The sequence below is a fragment of the Manacus candei genome, unplaced genomic scaffold (genome assembly GCF_025592945.1).
Source record: "Manacus candei isolate 608988 ecotype Guabito, Panama unplaced genomic scaffold, ASM2559294v1 h1tg000028l, whole genome shotgun sequence".
In the NCBI taxonomy this organism is placed as follows: Eukaryota; Metazoa; Chordata; class Aves; order Passeriformes; family Pipridae; genus Manacus; species Manacus candei.
Window position 1 is genome coordinate 25,937,136 of NW_026138076.1, and position 19,071 is coordinate 25,956,206.

Sequence of the window (19,071 nt, forward strand, 5' to 3'; positions counted from 1 at the left end):
CTAGACAATAGATATTTATATTGGATAAGTAGTTTTTGCTGAAAGTATTGAGGGTTCCCCCAAATAAAATCCCCTAATACCAAGGTAAAACTTCCTCATGGACCATGCTCTTACCCTTAATTTCTTGGGAAATTACTGCCCACATAGAAGAGCTGCTCCTTGTAAAAGAAATAAAGATAAATAAATTTTAAAAACTCAAAGAATTCTCTTCCTATGCATGTGTAGAATCCAGATGTAAGAAACACAGTTTGACTGAGTCTGAGGTCTGACACTCAAAAAATGGGGTCAAAAGCACGAGTTTCTTCAGCTTAAGTATAGTTGAAAACTATACAGTTTATATTCATTGTGTGCATTTAACTGGCACTTTGTTGTTGCTCTTAATGGAGGTGGTTATACTGCAGACTATGGTTCCAGAAGTGAAATAAATATATTTATGATCTAAATTTTAAACTTTCCTCATCAGAATCAGGCATTCTGGCACAAAATGTGACATGCAGTTACTGCATGGGTACGACTTTTTTCGTTCTAAACAATTTTCACCCATTTAATAGGATCTGATTTTCCATAAAAAGGATATCTAACAATGGCTGTGATGTCACCCATTTTAATATAATGACACTGTATGAAATTAAAAGATTCTGTCAGTTGATAAAGGCAAAAGAAAACCTATCTTCAGCACCATGAAGTAAAAAGTATCCCCTCTTTTGTTGGGGATCAATAAAATAGTAAAAAAAAAAAAATCAGTTTCAGGAAGGAAATTTTAAAAAAAAAATTGAAAAAGGTACTAAAAGAAATTTAATGGGGCCCATTTTCCTCCTCCCTGTACCCTACATAGATATATTATGCTGGATATATTAAATATCCATATAATGCTATTACAAAAGGGCATACTGTGAAGAATCACATCATAGGAGACTGACTTTCCAGAGACAGACTGCAGAATAATCCTGAATACAATAGCTAACAGATTTATTTACCATAGTTATTATAGAAAACAACACTGGAGAAAGAAATACTACATGAAAACTGACTATTAAAATATTTCTAACCATTACAAAATCAGATTTTGGAAGAGGCTTCTACTCATGGTATTGGTGGGGAGAGGTGAACATCTATCATCTATTAACTTTGTAACACACTTTTTCTTTCTGCAGTAGTTTTCTTCATCTTTTTTGTAAAAACTGTTAAGTTTCAAAAAGGAAGATCTTTCAGAAATATAGGTGCAAAGATTAGATTTTGTCAGCAAAATTACAGTCTGTTTCTCTCATCTGAAACTCTTTAGTAGTGTATAGAAGGTGTCTAGTGGACAATAAGCATTAAGTTTTCTTCTCATTCCATTGCTTATTCCATGCTTCAAGCATGAATAGGGAAAATAGCTGAACTAAGACAATAATACTTTGGTTTACATATTTACTGTTGCTATGACCAAAAATATATTCTATGTTAATACAAGGTAAAAGAGAGACCACTGCAATAACTAGAAATGGTAAGAAAATATTTATATTATTTGTAAGACATTAAGAAAAAAAGTCACCTGAAAAGCAAAAAGCCACAATGATAATTTCTTCCCATTTTTCTTTCATATCTGTACATTCTGGTCAGTGCAGAATCAAAGTGTATTCATGTTTTCACTTAGATTTAACTTAAATATAGTTTGAAACTAAACCTAGACAAAATCCTAAAAAATACCAAAGATGATAAATTCATTTAATTCACAAGTAGTTTTTTCCTCACACAAAGATAACTTAATTTCAGAGCCTGTGGTATGACTAGTTAGGAAATGTGCAGAAGGGTTATATCTCACAGCAAATGCAATATTTTGATATATTCGGTTCATATAAATGCACATGTAGATCAAATTATTTTGATCAGAAGTATCCATTGCAGCTGTGTGTATGGGCATATAGTATGTATACATGAATTAACAAAAAAAAAAAAAAATCCTTCAGCTTTCTATCAAAAATTTCACTCAATTTCACTCCAGTAAACAAAGCATTTCAAAACCCACCGTCACTGCCAGGCATTTCACTATAATGCTTATCCATGTGGATTCAATCCCTGGTAACTGTGAAGCAACTATGTCTTTTTGATAAAATTAGTGGAAGTCAAATTTAAGCAAAGACTACAGGGCAACTCAATAAAACTTAGCTCTGAACCGGATAACTATATTCCTCATTAAGTTATTTAAAACAAAACAGATTAAATAGAGATGCTTCACAATTTTTGGATACAGGAGCATTTTTTTCAACAGTCACAGAGATCACTCGAGTCAAAGTACAAAATTCTACTACAGGTTAAATAGATTAAACTAATCAGGCTAACTCAGAACTATCTCCTTTTCTTCCCCAAAAAACCCCCAAAACCCACAACATCAACATCCACCCTCCTCGTCCCCCTAAAAAAACCCCAAAGCAAGAAACAAACAAAACCAAAAAAAAAACCCAAACCAACACAAAACCAAACCGAACCAAAAAAAAAAAAAAAAATCAAACAACATACAACCAAAACCCACCAACAAAACAAAAACCACCAAAAACCCGCATGAACAAACAAACAAACAAAACAGGGTGAATGCTCTTAATGAACTAGGTATGTGACATTTATCTTTCTCTTGGTATTGACTAATGTGCAAAGAAAACCAGGGAACCAGAATACTAAAACAGACTTACATGGCAACGTGATTTGACAGACATTTAAAAAATGCCTGCAAATACCTGTTCTTATTAACTTCTGTAGGAGTTAATAAGACTCAGTTCGCTAAGTTCGCTACTCAGATCATCATCTTTTGTATCCCTTGAAAGAGTCACCCTCAATAGTCTCCCATGGAAAACTGTTAAGATACCATCTGCCTTATTAATACTTTCCCTTCACATTGATATAACATCTCTAGAACTGGAGCAAAGTCACAAGCAATACCTGAAGGATCTGGAGAATTCATCACATCTAGTTTTGCATGTGTTTGGACCTGTGTCCTCTTCAGTCCTCCCATTAACACACTCTCAGTCTTCTTTTCCACTAGTGGTGTATCTGTGAGATACTGAGTGAGAAGCCTTGAAGCAAAAGCCAGAATTGTGATCAAGCTAGTGTCCCTGAATTCTAGGACATACAGATAATAACGTGTCTTCAGAAAATATGGCATGTCATCATTTTGAATGAGATCTGGCCGGTGTCCTCAGCCCATAGCCTTGCCTCATTTGATCTTAAGTCCATTATCAGGAGCAGGTATAGGCATGGTTAGCCACCCAGAGTATTCTCAACATAATTGTGTTGAAAAAGATTGAATACATGTGCATGAAACTGTTCCAGAAGAATAACGTTTCAGTGGCCTCAACACTATAAATTAAGAGACTTTGTATGACATAGATAAACTCACAACATAGTATCCTATTGAAAATATGATTTGAGAATGGCCTGTCATGCTCAGAATTCATGTGAACAACTAGTTATACCTCCTTTATTATCACATAGAACTGAATGGAGTATTCATTTAAATACAACACAGTATTAACTTTATTAAATGGAATAGTGGAAAGAGGTAGAGTGCTGTGATATTATTTCCATAAAAACTGATTCATTTTAGTTTTATCAATAACCCCAGAGTTAAAGTGTAGGTACCTAGATTAGATTAGCTCATAATGATAGAGAACTTCACATATTCAACAGTACAGCTATTAAAATTCCATGGAAGTCCATAAGACCTGTATAAATAATTCACAATGCAATAGCTTTGAGCAGAAAAGTAAGTGCACTGTTTTCCTCTTTTATTTATTTATTTTTTTTAATGCAGCATGTCATGCACAAAATATTGAGACTCTCTGGATTCTAAAATGTTTCTTACATATCACAGAAGTAATTTCACAACAGCAATTATGTTGGTAACACAGTTGTTCTTAATTTTAAGGGAACTTGCCACTCTACTCTTTTTTCCTTTGAAGTGTAACCTGATAGCATATGGATATAAAATAAAACTAAGTTATCCACACTGAGACATACTTCCTTATAAGCAAGGCAAGTATGAAAGAAACAAAAAACAACCAAAAAAACCCCCTGATAATGCTCTCTTTTTTTAAGTTCTTGCTATGAGACATTATCTTATTAAGAATAAAATGTGGAATTGGAATAAAAACTTCCAACATAAATTCTTCCTGTGCAATCTGTATTTTCTCATTAGTCTGCTTCATATTTTTGGCAATTTTAAATGCCATTTGGAAAAAAATGCATCCCTTAGCAGTAGTAAGGTTTTTTAGATCTGAACCTAATGTTTCGAATATGTTCTATTTTATATTGCTCTTTAATATGAACAAGATGGGGTTTGGTGGGAATTAATTAATTTTAAATAGGAAATCGAATTGTTTCAGTTAAAAATTTTAGTACTTACTATTACATGACCCAAATACAAATAGTGGTTGCTTTTGTTCTTAAAAAATTCCAGGATTAAATATTCTTAACTGAGTTTAGGGACAGCTATTCGAGCTGCCAGTATCATAGTACAGACACACATTTTTGCATTCTGGAATTCTTGATATTCTGTAATTTGCAAGAGTAAAATTACTGGAAAAGCTATTTTGAGAAGCATCCTTGCAGCACCCTAAATTATAATGTGCATTTATCAATTGACTTGCAAGTCAACACAAACATCTCATTGTGATCAGTTGCTGCATCCTACCCTCCCCCCCTCACCTCCCAAGTGCTCTTCACTTTAAAGTATTTTTAGGGTAAAAGATTAGAAGTAAAATTATCTGTACATCTGCTGTACAAATGAAGGACTCACTTAGAAAAGTAAAAAGCTGGCATCTAGTATGCAAGCTACCAAAATAATTATGATGTGCTTGACAAACACCTCTTTCTCAGTCTATTTATTTTCTCTGATCATCAGGAAAGTAAAAATAAATGGTTTGTGACATTTCAGTAATACAAATGCCATGGGAAAGTTAAAAATGGAGATATATTTTAAATCAGTGCAATAATGAGTTAGCATGTGTTTATACTTCTACTAAACAGATTTTACTTTGTTCCTCTCTATTCTCCTTCAGTCACTTATCTAGGATTTGAATTTATTATTCTAAGTTATACAGTGCTCTTCTGTTATTACACTTCTTTTCCTAATTTAAGGATGAACAGGAATATTCAAGGGTTCTCTTGATCAGTTATTCTGAGAGAACTGATTTTGGCATCATGGCAAGAATGGTAAGACAAGGAATCAATTGTTCCAAAGACAGCTATGTTTTTCCAAGACATGAATCACAGAGAGAAGGAGAAAAAACTATTTTTCCTTCATGAAGCCAAGTGCAGAACAAACATCTCAAGTCTTAAATGTTGATAAATTCCAAACAATTTAAACAGCATTCATTCAGGTGGTTCAGGGGTTTTTAATTTTTTTAAATTTTTTGTCTTTTTCTCACTAGTTCATCTCTCCCAGAAAGGCAATGAAATATCAGGTACTCACCTGTAACTGAGCAAACTGTGAAAACTACTTTACTCTTTTCCAAGCTGTTTCCACTCTGTGACAAGACTGTTGCCAATTTACATTTTGGCCAACCTGCAAAATACTTTATGCACTCTCAACAGCATGGATGTGGGAGCAAAACTTACAATTCTCAACAAAAATTCTTTACATCTGGCCTAAAGCCAAGAATCAGGAAGACAAGCCCTCTCTAACCACAGCAAAAATCTCTTGTTGCACATAATGAGATAGTTCCCAATATTAACACTGATATTCTGAAAATAATAAGAGCAAAATGCTTTGTAGGACCCAGTGTAACTAAAGCATCTTCTAGCAGTCTGAGTCTACCCTAATTGAGGACAACAGGGACCTTCTTAAACTGAAGATTATGCCCCAATAGTCACATTTGACTCAGTATTACCTTCAGAAACTCATTCTCGAGGTATCATGTAGTATGAGAAGCAAAAGCTTTAAAGTTGAGCTTTTTCTGCCTGAAAATCTCCTTTCTACACAGCACTTCAAAAGCAATGGAACTGTTACAGCCCCAAAGCCTGCTTGTGAACTTTGGGAGCTAAGGATCCACAGCTTGCCAAACTGTTATAAGTTAAATATAACTAATTTCATTATTTAGCTTTAATAAGTTATAAGGCAACAATAAAGAAGCATTTGCAAAGCAGTTTTTATTTTGTTTCATACTGTTATATAGCAGTATGTGGAAATACTGCTACTGGTATTTTGTTATTTTGTGACACAGGAATGAGAAGCAGCAGCCAGTGGCTGTGGGTTTAGCCAAAAGACTAAGAGTATTCTCTTTGAAGACATTTGCTGTAATGATGACTGATGAAATACTATGTGCTAATAGAAGAAATATTATAACATAAATTCAAGACCAAAATGGAAACACTGAAACACTAGTTATGGAATCAGATACAGCTGAAAAGGTGTATTATTCTTCCTCTGGGAAATGACACGTTTTTAAATATTAAAACAATACACTAGAACAAAATATTAGAATTAAAAATGTTTCAGATAAGAAAGTAAAATATTTAGTTAAGAAACAGTCTCATAGTTCCTTACAAAAAGTGTTCTTCAATTTTTTCATCCTTATTAAAGCACTGCAAAATGAATTATCTCAATGAATGTCTGCAGCATATCCCGGAAAAAACTGTAAATTGAAAACTGAGTCTTTAGGGACAAGTCTGGGGGACATAAAGCACTTGAACTAATTCACATGAGATATTTGGTGGTATTTCTAAGTCTCCTTTTGACTGCTGGGGATGGTAGAAGGAAAGGGAGAGAAGCACCAGAGAAAAATTCTGTATCTCTTTTTCCCTGAGAAGTTAAAAATTTTCAAATAGGAAATAGTAAATTTAAAAAACTATTTTCAATTAAGAGACAAACTTTCTATTGTGAAGTATTCAGGTAAAATAATACCCAGCAATTTCCAAATATGTTTGAAACTGCTTTCTATTTACTACTTGATATTTACTTCATTACAGTAAATTGTTATATTAAGCTGTAATTTTACATTATATTAAATCCACATCTGTCAAGTAGCTGGCTTGATAGACATGACAGATGTGTGATTTGCATAAATGAAAAAATAAAAGAATTTAGTCCACAAAGAACAGAGTATTGTAAGGTTATTTTTGTAGTCAAGTGATGACCAGCTCTCCTGAAACAAACATAATTTTTATCTCAGGCACCAACAGACAACTGGGCTAGATCTCTTACCCACAGCCATATAATCAGGTGATCTAGCCAAAATCATATTCAATGTCTCACAGGCACTACAGAAATAAAATAGTAATAATAAAAATAAAAGGTTGAGCTTTTATTTCTCTCAGAGAGAAGGTGAGTACTGCTTCCAGGCTCATGTCTACCAAGTTCATGAGACAGACATGAAGAGAACCAGGTGCACAGACCAAAAAAAGTAGAAATTCCTTTTCCACCTTGCCATTGGTGCTATTGATGCTACTATCAAACTAGTCTTCCCCTAGCAGACAAATAAAAGTTACCTAAAAGTAATTTCAGCAGTGTTCCTTTATCTGCATTTTGAAGCACGTTAGAATTTCTGTATTCAAATAATCAAAACCTCTTATGGCTTAAAAGATATGATTAACAACAAGGCATTAATAGCTGATGACTTAGAAAAATTTTCCCCTGTTTAAGACCACTATATTAACAACATTGGTTGCAGTCTTCAAAAAAACATTCCAATTGAAATAGAACTAGGAGCTGTGCTCCCAGCTGATGTAAAGTTGTATTCTGGGTTAAGTCTTCAAGAGTTTGTGTGACAAATGGAACCAGGTAAACCAACAAACATGTGAGGGTCTGCTAAAAAGACAAAAATCAAACCAGAAAAAGAAACAGGCCTTTATGCAATACTTTGACATATTACCAAATTACACTGTTTCACAAACTGATGTGAGCAAATTGTTAGAGGTGTATGGGCAAAGCGACGGGAGTTTCCTTCAGGTTTAGAAATTCAGTAAACTCTTCAGTAATGGTACTAAATCCCTGGGCTTACTTCCCACAGAGCAGGGAGCAGTCACAGCAGCCCAGCCTCTCGCTGTGCTGAGAGTGCACCTCAGCTGTTTGACAAGAGCTGCCAGTGAGATGAGGAGGACAGCATTTTCTTTTCCTTAATTTCCAGCCTTTCTTCACCTCCTCACTACAACTGCCAGCAGATGATAAATTACAGAACTGGATCCCTTGCCTAGCTAGAAGCCATGCTAGACCACCCACAGCCCTGCTTGAACCAATCCAGCAGCTGTCCATGTCAGAAGGCTGGATCACACCTAGGATGAGAAAGGAGCAGGTGCCAGCCAATAAATTCATGGAAACGATGTAATGTTATTGAGGGACAACAGCAGGGAACTGTTTTATTTAACTACACCTTGGGGGAGAGTGATCAATGTCCAACCAACATTTTACAGGCCAGATTTTCAGTTTGGTTTTAATAGGACTCCCCCCTCCTTCTATTTCTTTTTACTCTCATGTACACATTTGAAACTTTGCCATTAAAACAAAGTAGCTAGACAATCACAGCCAAGTTCAAAGCAGCACCTTGGAATTTAGAGGTCTTACATGTCTGTATAAGCACTCAAGTCCCCCCACATCACAGAGATTCCAGAAATCTTTTTACTCATTTAAAACTCCTCCATTGCATTAACACCTTGTACAGGGCTGCTTTGGTGGATCTGGCAGCTACTCTTTTCTGCCCAAACCCCTCCAATATCCAGACACTTGTCAAACCTTACCAATAGCTCCTAAAGGGCCTAATTTTCTATCCATGCTCTGTGTTTACCCAGCATATAAAGTTCAAATCAGAACCTGCTGGAAAATGAGGGAGTGACCAATTTCTAAAAACATGACCAAAAAGTACAAGTCTTAAATTCAAGGTTTCTTCAGCCCGTGGAACTACATCAAGGGCTCTGAATTATTTATTTTGGTGAAAATATCATTAAACAAACTACCAGAATTTTACTAAGCCTTTTCAAACTCATTAGAGGAAGACCTTAACAGTTTTAATTATTAAGTCCAGTTGCACAAACGATGAGGGAAAATGTTTCCAGACAAGGCCCAAAGTGCAGCACCACATCCCAAACCACTGATACCTCTTGTCCTTTGACAATATAGGGAAGAATGCTTCAGTTTCTTCGATCAAGACACAAAACTCTAATCTGCTATACCACTGGTTTACCACCAAATTCACAGTATATGAGGTCCTGAAAGCATAATTTTCAGCATATTTTAATATTACTTTATAGCTAGATGCTTTATTTTAAGACTATCAGGTTTTCCACAGTTATTGCTAATATATGGGTAACCTCCAGAAACATCAACTTACTCTCTGGTGTTTTGGCAAATAAATTTGTTCTGAGTGCACTACATTGGTTGTGCCCAGAGACATAAAGGCATCCTCCTTGTGATTCTTATTAGAACTTCAGTTTCAGGCCACAGTTGCCAAAGCTTACTGGTTTTGCCTACACCCACTAGAAAAAAAAGCCAAACCAAAAGCCACATGTAAGAAAATCCAAAGCTACCCACTACACTTCGACTTCAATGAAGGTGTATGCTGTGGGGCTTTCCCCAGCCTTGGTCCCCTAATTTCCAGGGGAAGCAGCGTTCCTGAAAAATGTCACACTTCCTTCCACCCAAATCCTCACACCCTTCATGCGGTATCCAGATTTGGAGGGCAAGGGGTTGTAGAAGAGAGAATGATGCCCTTTTAAGATCCTCCCTTACATGGAAGAGGAATGTGATGTGGAATATACCTAGGGGATTTTCCTTTAGTAATAACAGAATGTAAATTTTAATATAAAAACATTAAGAGCCAAACTTCTTTCACAACAATTTACATCCAAGACAACATTCACCCCTTAAGCAGTTACCCAAAACTAACAAGGGTATGGAATTAAGTACAATATGTGACAGTAGAACATGGTATTGATTCCCATGTTGAAATAAAATACAACAAAAGAGAGTACTAATTAAAGCATGAGAGAAAACTTTGAATCTGCAAAAAGTTACTGATACCTAAAAATTCATACACTTATGAATATGGATATTGGATATTTTTGAGAAATAAAAGATTAGAAAAAAAATCCAGAGAACAAAGAAAAAAGTCCTATCTCTATTTAAAATAGAAATGAAAACTGAAAGGAGATTAGTTGACCTCCACAGCATTCAAACTGCTTGAATTATTTCTATGCACAAACAGACAATGCTGAGCATCCATGACAAGAGCATCTCAGCACAACTAAATAATTTATGGTACTGAGAGTGACAATAATGTGACTTTTATATAAAATAAGCAATCAGACTGCTCCTGATAAAAATAAAAGCAAAGTAAAACACCACAACCCGCTCTCTGCAGAAAAAAAAAACAACCAACCAACCAACCAACCAAAAAAACCCAACAACAACAAATCTCCCAAAACCCAAAAAAAGCCCACAATAAACCAATTCAAACCCAAACTAATATAAATCTCCATATCTAATAATATTGCAGTAAAAAGTTTCAATTCATGGTTTGTAATAATTGAATTCTGTGAAAAAAAAAGAAAATAATTTACTGGTATAAATAAGTGTCATGGTTTGAGATAGCCCCAAAAATCCAATCCCCTAGCTCCATCCCCCTCCCACATCTCAACTTAATATGAGATGGGTTTTTCCAGACAAAACACACCAGACTCAAAGTGGGGGAAAGGGAAATATATTACAATGACTGTACAAATAAATACCATATCACATTATACACACGATCACAACTATCTCTACCATGACATATAGTATTTACAGTGGATCAGATCTCTTCTCCCCTCCAAATAAAAGTCCAGGAGGGAAAGAAGGACAGATCCCTTCCAGTCCTTAAGCAGCAGCATCTTCTGAGGCAGCAGTCTGTCTGTCTTCTCCACATGCAGCAGCTGATAGCTGGATTTCTGCCAGCATCCACGAGGGAGGTATTCAAGCCTCTCTCGGCCCCATCGCCTCCAACCGAGGGGTCTTCCGTGGGCTTCGTAACCCCAGACAAGGTCGTATCACCACGTCATATCACGAAGACACAGGGGGGTCTTCGTGACGGTCTGGTATCTCCAGGAGACTCAGCTCCTTGCAGGGCCTCTGTGCCCTGTCTCTCAGGTTGCCACCGTGGCAGCAGTGCAAGGGGGGGGGGAGCCAAGGTCAACTCCCCCCGCATTCCTCTGGCCGTCACGGTCCAGCTCTGGGACGTCTTTTGAGCTTCTTAGCTCCTCTCTCTCTCTCTCTCTCTGGTGCTGCATGTCCAAAACTGCTCTCCAAAATAGGAGTCCATGTCCCTCTTCTCCAAGAGGGGTCTCAAGGGAGTTTTGGGGGGCTGGTACAGTCTTACCCCCAGAACTCTGTCTCTCAGGCTGCTGGCTCTCTTTCTCCTCGGCTCTCCTTCCAGGAGTCTTCTCTGCGGTGTTGCATGTTGTTTTCTGCTGCTCCTCCAGTTCAGGTTCTTATCTCCTGGCTCTCTGCCACCGTTTCTCTGGTCAGTGCCGGCTGCTGCTCTGCGCCCATGGAGAAAACATCTCCCGGCATAACTACAGGCACTTAGTCCAGACTAGCACTGTTCCAGCTCTTTGTAGTCCCCCCCCAGCCAGGGGCTGGGAGGCCCCAGAGGGCCCAAGGGGCTCAGAGCCCCTTCCTCGTGGCTCACAACATGGCCACCTCTCCTACCACAACCCAAACTACAACTCATCTCTTCCGGTGAGCTTGTGATATGTTTACATTTTTGCAGGAGCGCCCATTGGACAGAACTCCAAAACTTCCAGGGGTTTCCACCCCTTGGGGTCTACCACTTTCCTTAGCCTCTGGGGAAAACAAGATCCAAACCACTACAATAAGGTAGTTATTACCAAGTTAATAATTTTTTACTTAATACATATTTGTAAAGTTTGTGATTAAAAAGAAGTTCTGTTGTTTCTAACAAGTTTGGTGGTTTGCATCATGCACTTTACAGATTCAGAAGTTTGTTCAATTAATACAGTGTGAATTGTGCCTCCTATGGTGGATCATCAAAAATTGTTATCATATGCTAGGATATCCCTTAGAGAAAAATTAGAATAAACTTAAAATACTGATCCAGTTAAAATACGTATAAAGTCTTAAGCATTACTCCAAAGGAAGGTTATCTCCTAAGTGGAAATTCAGAATTAAATCCAGCAAATACTTGAGCAATGAGGTCAATAAACTACTAAGGACAGCTATTCAAATGCTTTAGGCAAAATGAGTAAAATTATGTGAGCCAGAAATATTTTATTGTGTGAACAACAGTTAATTCATTAAAATAAAAATAAAATTTAAAACTTACAATGTAAAGCACAGTTTGTAATTAGTTTAGTTGTTCCAGGTTGTTTCAACACATCTGCAATGGTTTGAAAAATCTTCCCCAAAACTATAAAACAATCAAAAAACAAATGCAATTAGTAAAAGGAAGGCAAATCACCAAAAAGCACACACAAAACCCCTCACTTAGAAGACTATTTCAGGTCAACTTTGTAATGACATTAACTCTGGCTTCTTAAAGAGAATGAATGCAAACCTGATATTGAATGAATGAATGCAAAGCTGCTGGAAGATAGTTCCTTCCACTTACAAAAAATATTCAAAAACAATGAAAGAGGTTAGGGAATGCTACTACCATAAATAGACATATATTTAATTAAAATAAGATTGTTCCCTTGTTCATGTTGCAGTACTACAATTCATTAGATCAGGAAATCAAAAGGCAACTTACCTGTCAGGAATGAAGGCAGCCCAATTTTCCTTGCCATGCATCACAAACAATTTCCATGGGCCTTACTATGAAAGACAAGTGACAGGGGTTTGGGATAATGGAGTTAATTTCCTTCAAATATTCTTTTTTTTAATATGGTTCAAAATACATTTTACCACCAGCAGCATGGTTTTCTGTACATATTGACTGGCAAAGAAGGGTTCAAGAAAGAAATTCTTTCTCTTTGTAATATATGCCTGGGCAAAACTAATTTCTATAGTAAGATAAGAAAAAGAATAATGATATGACAATTACTGTCCTTAAACTGTTAGGTTAGATTTCACTATTGCTTATTAATAAAGTCAACAAAGAGTACTGGAATACAATTTATGATGTGTCTGCTTTTAGAGATTGTTAACATCTTTGATTACACCTGAAGTCAGTGAGGTCTAAGATTACACAAAATGAGAAAATAACGATTAATTCCTGCAAATGCATTTGCAAGTACTCAATAAATCTCGGCCAATTAAAGAGCAGTTAAACTGCGTTTGCAGACAAGTGTGTTTATGAACACCATAGGCTTAGATTATTTGGCTAAGGCACTGTAATTATAAAACAATCCCACTCTATACATAATTTTCATTTTCATATAAAGTATGTGCTTTATAAAAATTAGTTTAATACTTATAGATTAGTAATATTAATTACTAATTAATTACTAATTAATTAATCAAGTCTGACAAAAAACATAGCAATCTCTGTATTGATTGTTCTGTCTGAAGATGTATGGCAAGCCTAAACAGAAATATTTCTTGTTCTGAAAAGCAGCTATAGAAATACACAAGTCATTATCCATGATGTTTTGCAATTAGTTCCAACTTGAGTAAGAGAAACACAAAAGAAAATACACTAATTGTTTCATCCTCTTGTGAATAAAATGCAAGAAAATACTGAAGATTGACATGAAATCATGAGGTTATTGGGTAAAACCTGGATATAATGTCAGTACTTTCTACTCTGCAGGTTAAACAAATACTCAAAAATACGCAACTAGGCAACTATAATTTAAATTTTTCTGACATAAAACAGAAATCAAGAGGTCTTTCTATTCTCACTAGACTACAACACATACTGACATTATGTTAGAAACTGTTAAAATTTTCTGTTTATGTCAGATTAGAAAAACACTTAGCATAAAGAAATGCACTGAAAAGAGGATTCTCTCATCCTACACATATCCCCCTTATTATCCTCATTGTATTATAAAAGTAATGTTAATTTTTCTGGAAGCAGTCATTAAGAACTATAGCAATTTCTTAACACAAACTCAAAGTTTTTCTTAATTCAAGGAGTTACAAACTTCAGAAACTAAATACAATTCCCTGCTCTTTACTGTAAGAGATTTATGCTGAACTCCCATAAAACATTTCAAACAAGAGAGGGGGGAAAATAGGGGACTAGAATTTATTTCAGAATCTGCAGTAATTTACAGAATTTACTCAGCAGATTATCTTTAGCAGAGTCCTCCCAGCATAAAGAGAAATAGTCCTGAAATTATATAAACTTTCACGTTAATATATTGTGTTATAACTTGAAAATTACTCATTACTAGAAAGCTCAGATAAGTTCCATTAAGGGTTTCAATTTCTGCAGGCTTTAATGTATTTCTCATACACATTCCAGAATAATGCTGGTCATAACTTTTTTCAGGCACTGACTCACAGAACTCTTGCTTTAACACTACCCGTGGCAGCATACATAACTAAAACCATACAAGAAACACTTGAGCAAAAATGTTCTGATTTTCATACTCTCCTCAACACCACTACTAATTTTGTGTATCCTTGAAATAAAAATGTCTCTGAAGTCCCATTGATGGGGACTTAGCTCCCTTGTCCGTTGATCTGTAAAAGCTCACTAAATCACAAAATGAAACAGAAGTCTAAAGAAGAGTCAGTAGATACAGAGACTGCCTCTAGGCCTCCTTCTGATCATGCATTACCTCCAGTGCTCCTGCTGACTTCTTGCCAGCTTCTCAATAGGTCTCCCCGTCAAACAAATGCCTTCTGGAAAAATAGGGTGCCAGCAGGTCATTTTTCTTTAAACTTATTACTGCTGAATACATTAGCTCTGATGCATAAAAAGCTGTGGACAGTACTGTTTCTATAACTTGAGAGTATACTATGCTGAGGAAATGTGGTTTTTTAATAGAAATCCAAAACTTCTGAATACAATGGGTTGTCATACCCCTTCAAATCATAAATGGTAGTCGATTTCCTCTGACTCCTGTTCTCCTTCTGCAAGTAAATGCAGTTCCACTTCTGCTTACATCTTCCACGATGACTATACTTACTGCCTTTGTCCACCACATGAGCATAGTGCCACAAGACTTCTTAATGAGAATACTTTAAAAATAGAAAACAAGAACAATAAACCCCAAAGAAGAAAAAAGCCCCAAAAAGCAGAATTTAGGGGAAGTATCACCATTAGTTTATCCTCTGACAGTATCTTTATGCCAACTGAAAAATACTTAGGTCTTTTCATTGTAGAGATGGAATGACATTATGCAATCCTGCCAAAGCAAAAAGATAATCCCAGGTCATCTAATTGAAACCACATGGTTCCCATAGGAACAGATCAGGCAAACAAATAATTTGGTGATGGACACAGCAGAAGAGCACAAACAGAACTGGGTAACTCAATGCTCAAGAAATGTTGTCTTGGTTGTAAAGGCAAGGTTTCCAGAACTTCCAATGTGAGGATATTCCAACAGCCTAACTGATAGAAAAAGTAACTTCTGAGTTTAATTTTTTTTTCAGAATTACTTAAAAAATTTCATTATAAGTGTGATGGATAAAAAATCACAGATGTATTAGAACACCTTTACTAAAGGTGTTACTTTACATGTTTGTTTGTTTTTTTCCCCACAGATTCTTGTTCCTTCAGACTGCTATGACAAAAACATTTATTCAGGAAAATCAGTTCATAGAGCAGTACTCTGTATAGGATCTCTTCTTCTATGCAGGTGATATCAGTTCAGCATGTCTCAGATCAACTGTGTACCTACTCTGTGCACAGAAAGTGCAGGACTTTCAGATCTTGTATATTCTGCAAGCATCAAAATTACTCATAGGGCAGAGATTCATGCTAACAAGTACAGTTGATATTTACAGACTGTCACAACATGCTGAACTCCCAAGGAAATGTTCCAAGTTCATTTTGTCTGAAAACGATTTGGAAGAGGATAAGGATTGAGACGACAGAATTGAGAGAGGAAGGACAGGATAAGTCCAGGACAACTTGGCTGTCATTTATATTACAGTTTTCCAGCCAAGTCAGTCTCTTAACATTAGTCTCTCTTAACATGAGATTTCTGTTTAGTTTTAATAAACTAAAATGTGATACAAAGTTTAAAGAAAATGGGGTTAAGTTTTGAATATTCTATTCATTACTTTATCTGATTTATAAAATACCAGTAAGGGCTGAGAAATGCAAGTGAATCAGCAGTTCATAAATTTTAGGGATTCTTTCCTGATGACATACCTTTTTCTGAAAGAAGGGGAGCAGCATCTTCGTGAAATGGTTTATCCACCTACATAGTTCTGGCAAGTACAGCAAGCCCTTCTCAGGAAATCTGAGCATTAGTATGCTTTTCAGATATTCAAACCCTGTTGGATTTATGAACTTACCCTTATTAGCCCATTAGAAGCTCATTCAGCTCATCTTCTTCCTTCTGCCATGTTTTTCTGATCAATTCTGCTGAGAAAATAACAAAAGTTGCTTCTGACACCATCCACTCCAACCTGAGCTGAAGCTGCCAACTAGAACTGGTGTAGAGAAGCAAGAGCATGGGCTGAAACTGGCAGTTTGATTTTTAAATGCTGCTATCTGCAGTACTTCTGAAAAACTGAGCAGAAAGAAAGTACAGTTCTCAGCATAAGCTGAGAAGAAAGATGGGACTGAGAAGATTTATTCTGTACCCATTTTAAAGCTTCTGGACTCAAGCCCTAGAATTAAGACACTTAGCTATAAAACAAAGAGGTAGCATCCATACAGGCATCCTACAATAATAATAATAATAATAATAATAATAATAATAATAATAATAATAATAATAATAATAATAATAATAATAATAATAATAATAATAATAATAATAATAATAATAATAATGCAACGCAGTCCTTACAACTGGCAAGACTGTGTTCAATTGCTTCTTAGTCTGAAAGCGAACTGAAATTAATTCTCATCAACGTAGGATAAACTGACAAAACTATGCTCTGAGTTCCAGATAGCCTCCAACCAGTTTCACATAACTGTAAATATTGCTGTAAGGAATTATCTTCCTCTTAGAACAGATATGAACTATCCAAGGACCATAAATAGTATGTGAGGAAAGAACCAAAAATACTCCTCAAAAACTGTACTCAGAGCACCTAAAAGACGTAGAAAACTCAGAGGTAAATAGAGCAACACCTGCAGAGTTGACTGCACAGACAAACATCTTGGATTCCAGTTAGCAGAGAATTTCAAAATCTGTTTTCATCAAGGTTATTAAGCATGTTCCTAAATACTCTGAAAAACACTAGGTAACACAATCAACACTAAGTTCAACAGACAAATTCCACAACCCAAGGTTTAACTCCTTCTCTCAGTAAGCTCACTGCAAAACCAAAACAAACCAATCAAAAAAACTCAAAAGAAACAAAAGTAAAAAGTTCAAATTATCACAATTTTCAGATCTTCCTATTCAGATTTCAGGCCAAGCCATGACTTAGGGAAAAATGAATTATTTCAACTTGCTGGAACTAGTTTTATCATAGTAATTTTTAATAATAAGAACTAGGTTTAGAATTAAAAAGGAATTATCATTTATATCACTAAGATACGAATCAATGTTGTTGTCAGTTTTTACCAATCTATTCCAATGGCAAAGGGTACATACTGAAGTGAATTTTCTCCCTACCTTAATCAATATATATACATAGTGGATTGACCCTGGCCAGATGCCAAGTACCAACTAAAGCCACTCTCTCTCTGCAACTGGACAGAGGAGAAAGAAAAAAAAATAGCTAAGGATTCATGAGTGGAGATAACAGCTGGGAGAGGTCAGTGACTGACTACCTTCATGGGCAAAACAGACTCAAAGTGGGGATAATACTTAAATTTATTACTAACAGCATAAAAGCCAAAGAGTGAGAAATAAAACAGTCTTAAAAACACCTTCCCCCCACCCCTCCTTCCTCCAGGGTTCTCCCTCCTCCCCCCCAGCAGTGCAGGGGGGAGGGAATGGGGGTTATGGTCAGTTGTTGTTTCTGCCACTGCTCAGGGAGAGGAATCCTTCCCCTGTCCCTGTGGGGTTCCTCCCACAGGAGATGGACTCTCCAGCGTGAGTCCATCCCTCGGGCAGCAGCTCTTCCCAAACTGCTGTCCCATGGGTCACTCCTCCATGGGGTGCAGTCCTTCAAGGATGAGCTGTACCGACATGGGTCCCCCACAGGGGCCACAAGTTCTACCTGGGAAAAACCTGCTCCAGTGTGGGCTTCCCTCTCCACGGGTTGCAGGTCCCAGCAGGACCCTGCTCCATCTTGGGCCTCCCATGGGGTCACAGCCTTCTTCATGCATCCACCTGCTCCAGCATGGGCTGCTCCATGGGCTGCAGGGGGGTCTCTGCACCTCGATGGTCCTCCAAGGGCTGCAGGGGCACAGCTGCTCCACCACGGTCTGCACCACGGGCTGCAGGGCCTCAGCTCCGGCACCTGGAGCACCTCCTGCCCCTCCTTCTGCACTCACCTTGGTGTCTACCTTGTTATTCCCATGTTCTCACTCCACTCTTCCCTGGTTGGAATTCTTTCTGCACAACCTTCTGTTTTTAAATATGTTATCACAGAGGCATTACTATTACTCCTAGTTGGCTCAGCCTTGGCCAGCGGCAGGAAGTCCATCCTGGAGCTGGCTGGCATTGGCTCCACCGGACAGGGAAAGCTTCTAGTAGCTTCTAACAGAAGCCACCCCTGTAGCATCCCCCGTTACCAAAACCCAGCCACAGAAACCCACTACAATATATTAGAAGCACCTCTCACAGAAAAAAGGTCTAACTAACAGGCAGGCAAAAAAATAAAATACCTGGAGGCAATGGGATAAAATGGGTAAAAGTAATCATTGTTAACATATGATTAAAACATCCATTGAAAATGAGATATGAATGTAAAAAAACAATTTTTCTTCAGTTTTGTACATTATCTCCAAGTCTCCGTGTTCCCAGTCTGGCTCCGAATGATCAAAAGGTTGTTTTAAAACACTGAAGTGCTTCACCATTCAAGAATGTTTCTTTTTCCATTTTCATGCCAGCCAAAGCTATTTGGACTCAATTTTACTAAAC

General features: G+C 36.8%; 1 long non-coding RNA gene across 2 annotated transcripts; it reads right to left on the minus strand.

Moving 5' to 3' along the window:
* Positions 1–12,284: 12,284 nt before the first annotated feature.
* LOC127472245 (uncharacterized) lies at positions 12,285–16,553 on the minus strand. 2 transcript variants are annotated; one of them, XR_007904934.1, is made up of 4 exons: positions 16,379–16,553; positions 14,692–14,755; positions 12,711–12,775; positions 12,285–12,368 (listed from the first exon to the last, which is right to left on the minus strand). It is a non-coding gene; the product is annotated as an uncharacterized LOC127472245 (long non-coding RNA). The 2 variants fall into 2 exon arrangements; XR_007904935.1 differs by lacking the exon at positions 16,379–16,553 and having other exon boundaries at positions 14,692–15,082.
* Positions 16,554–19,071: the final 2,518 nt, after the last annotated feature.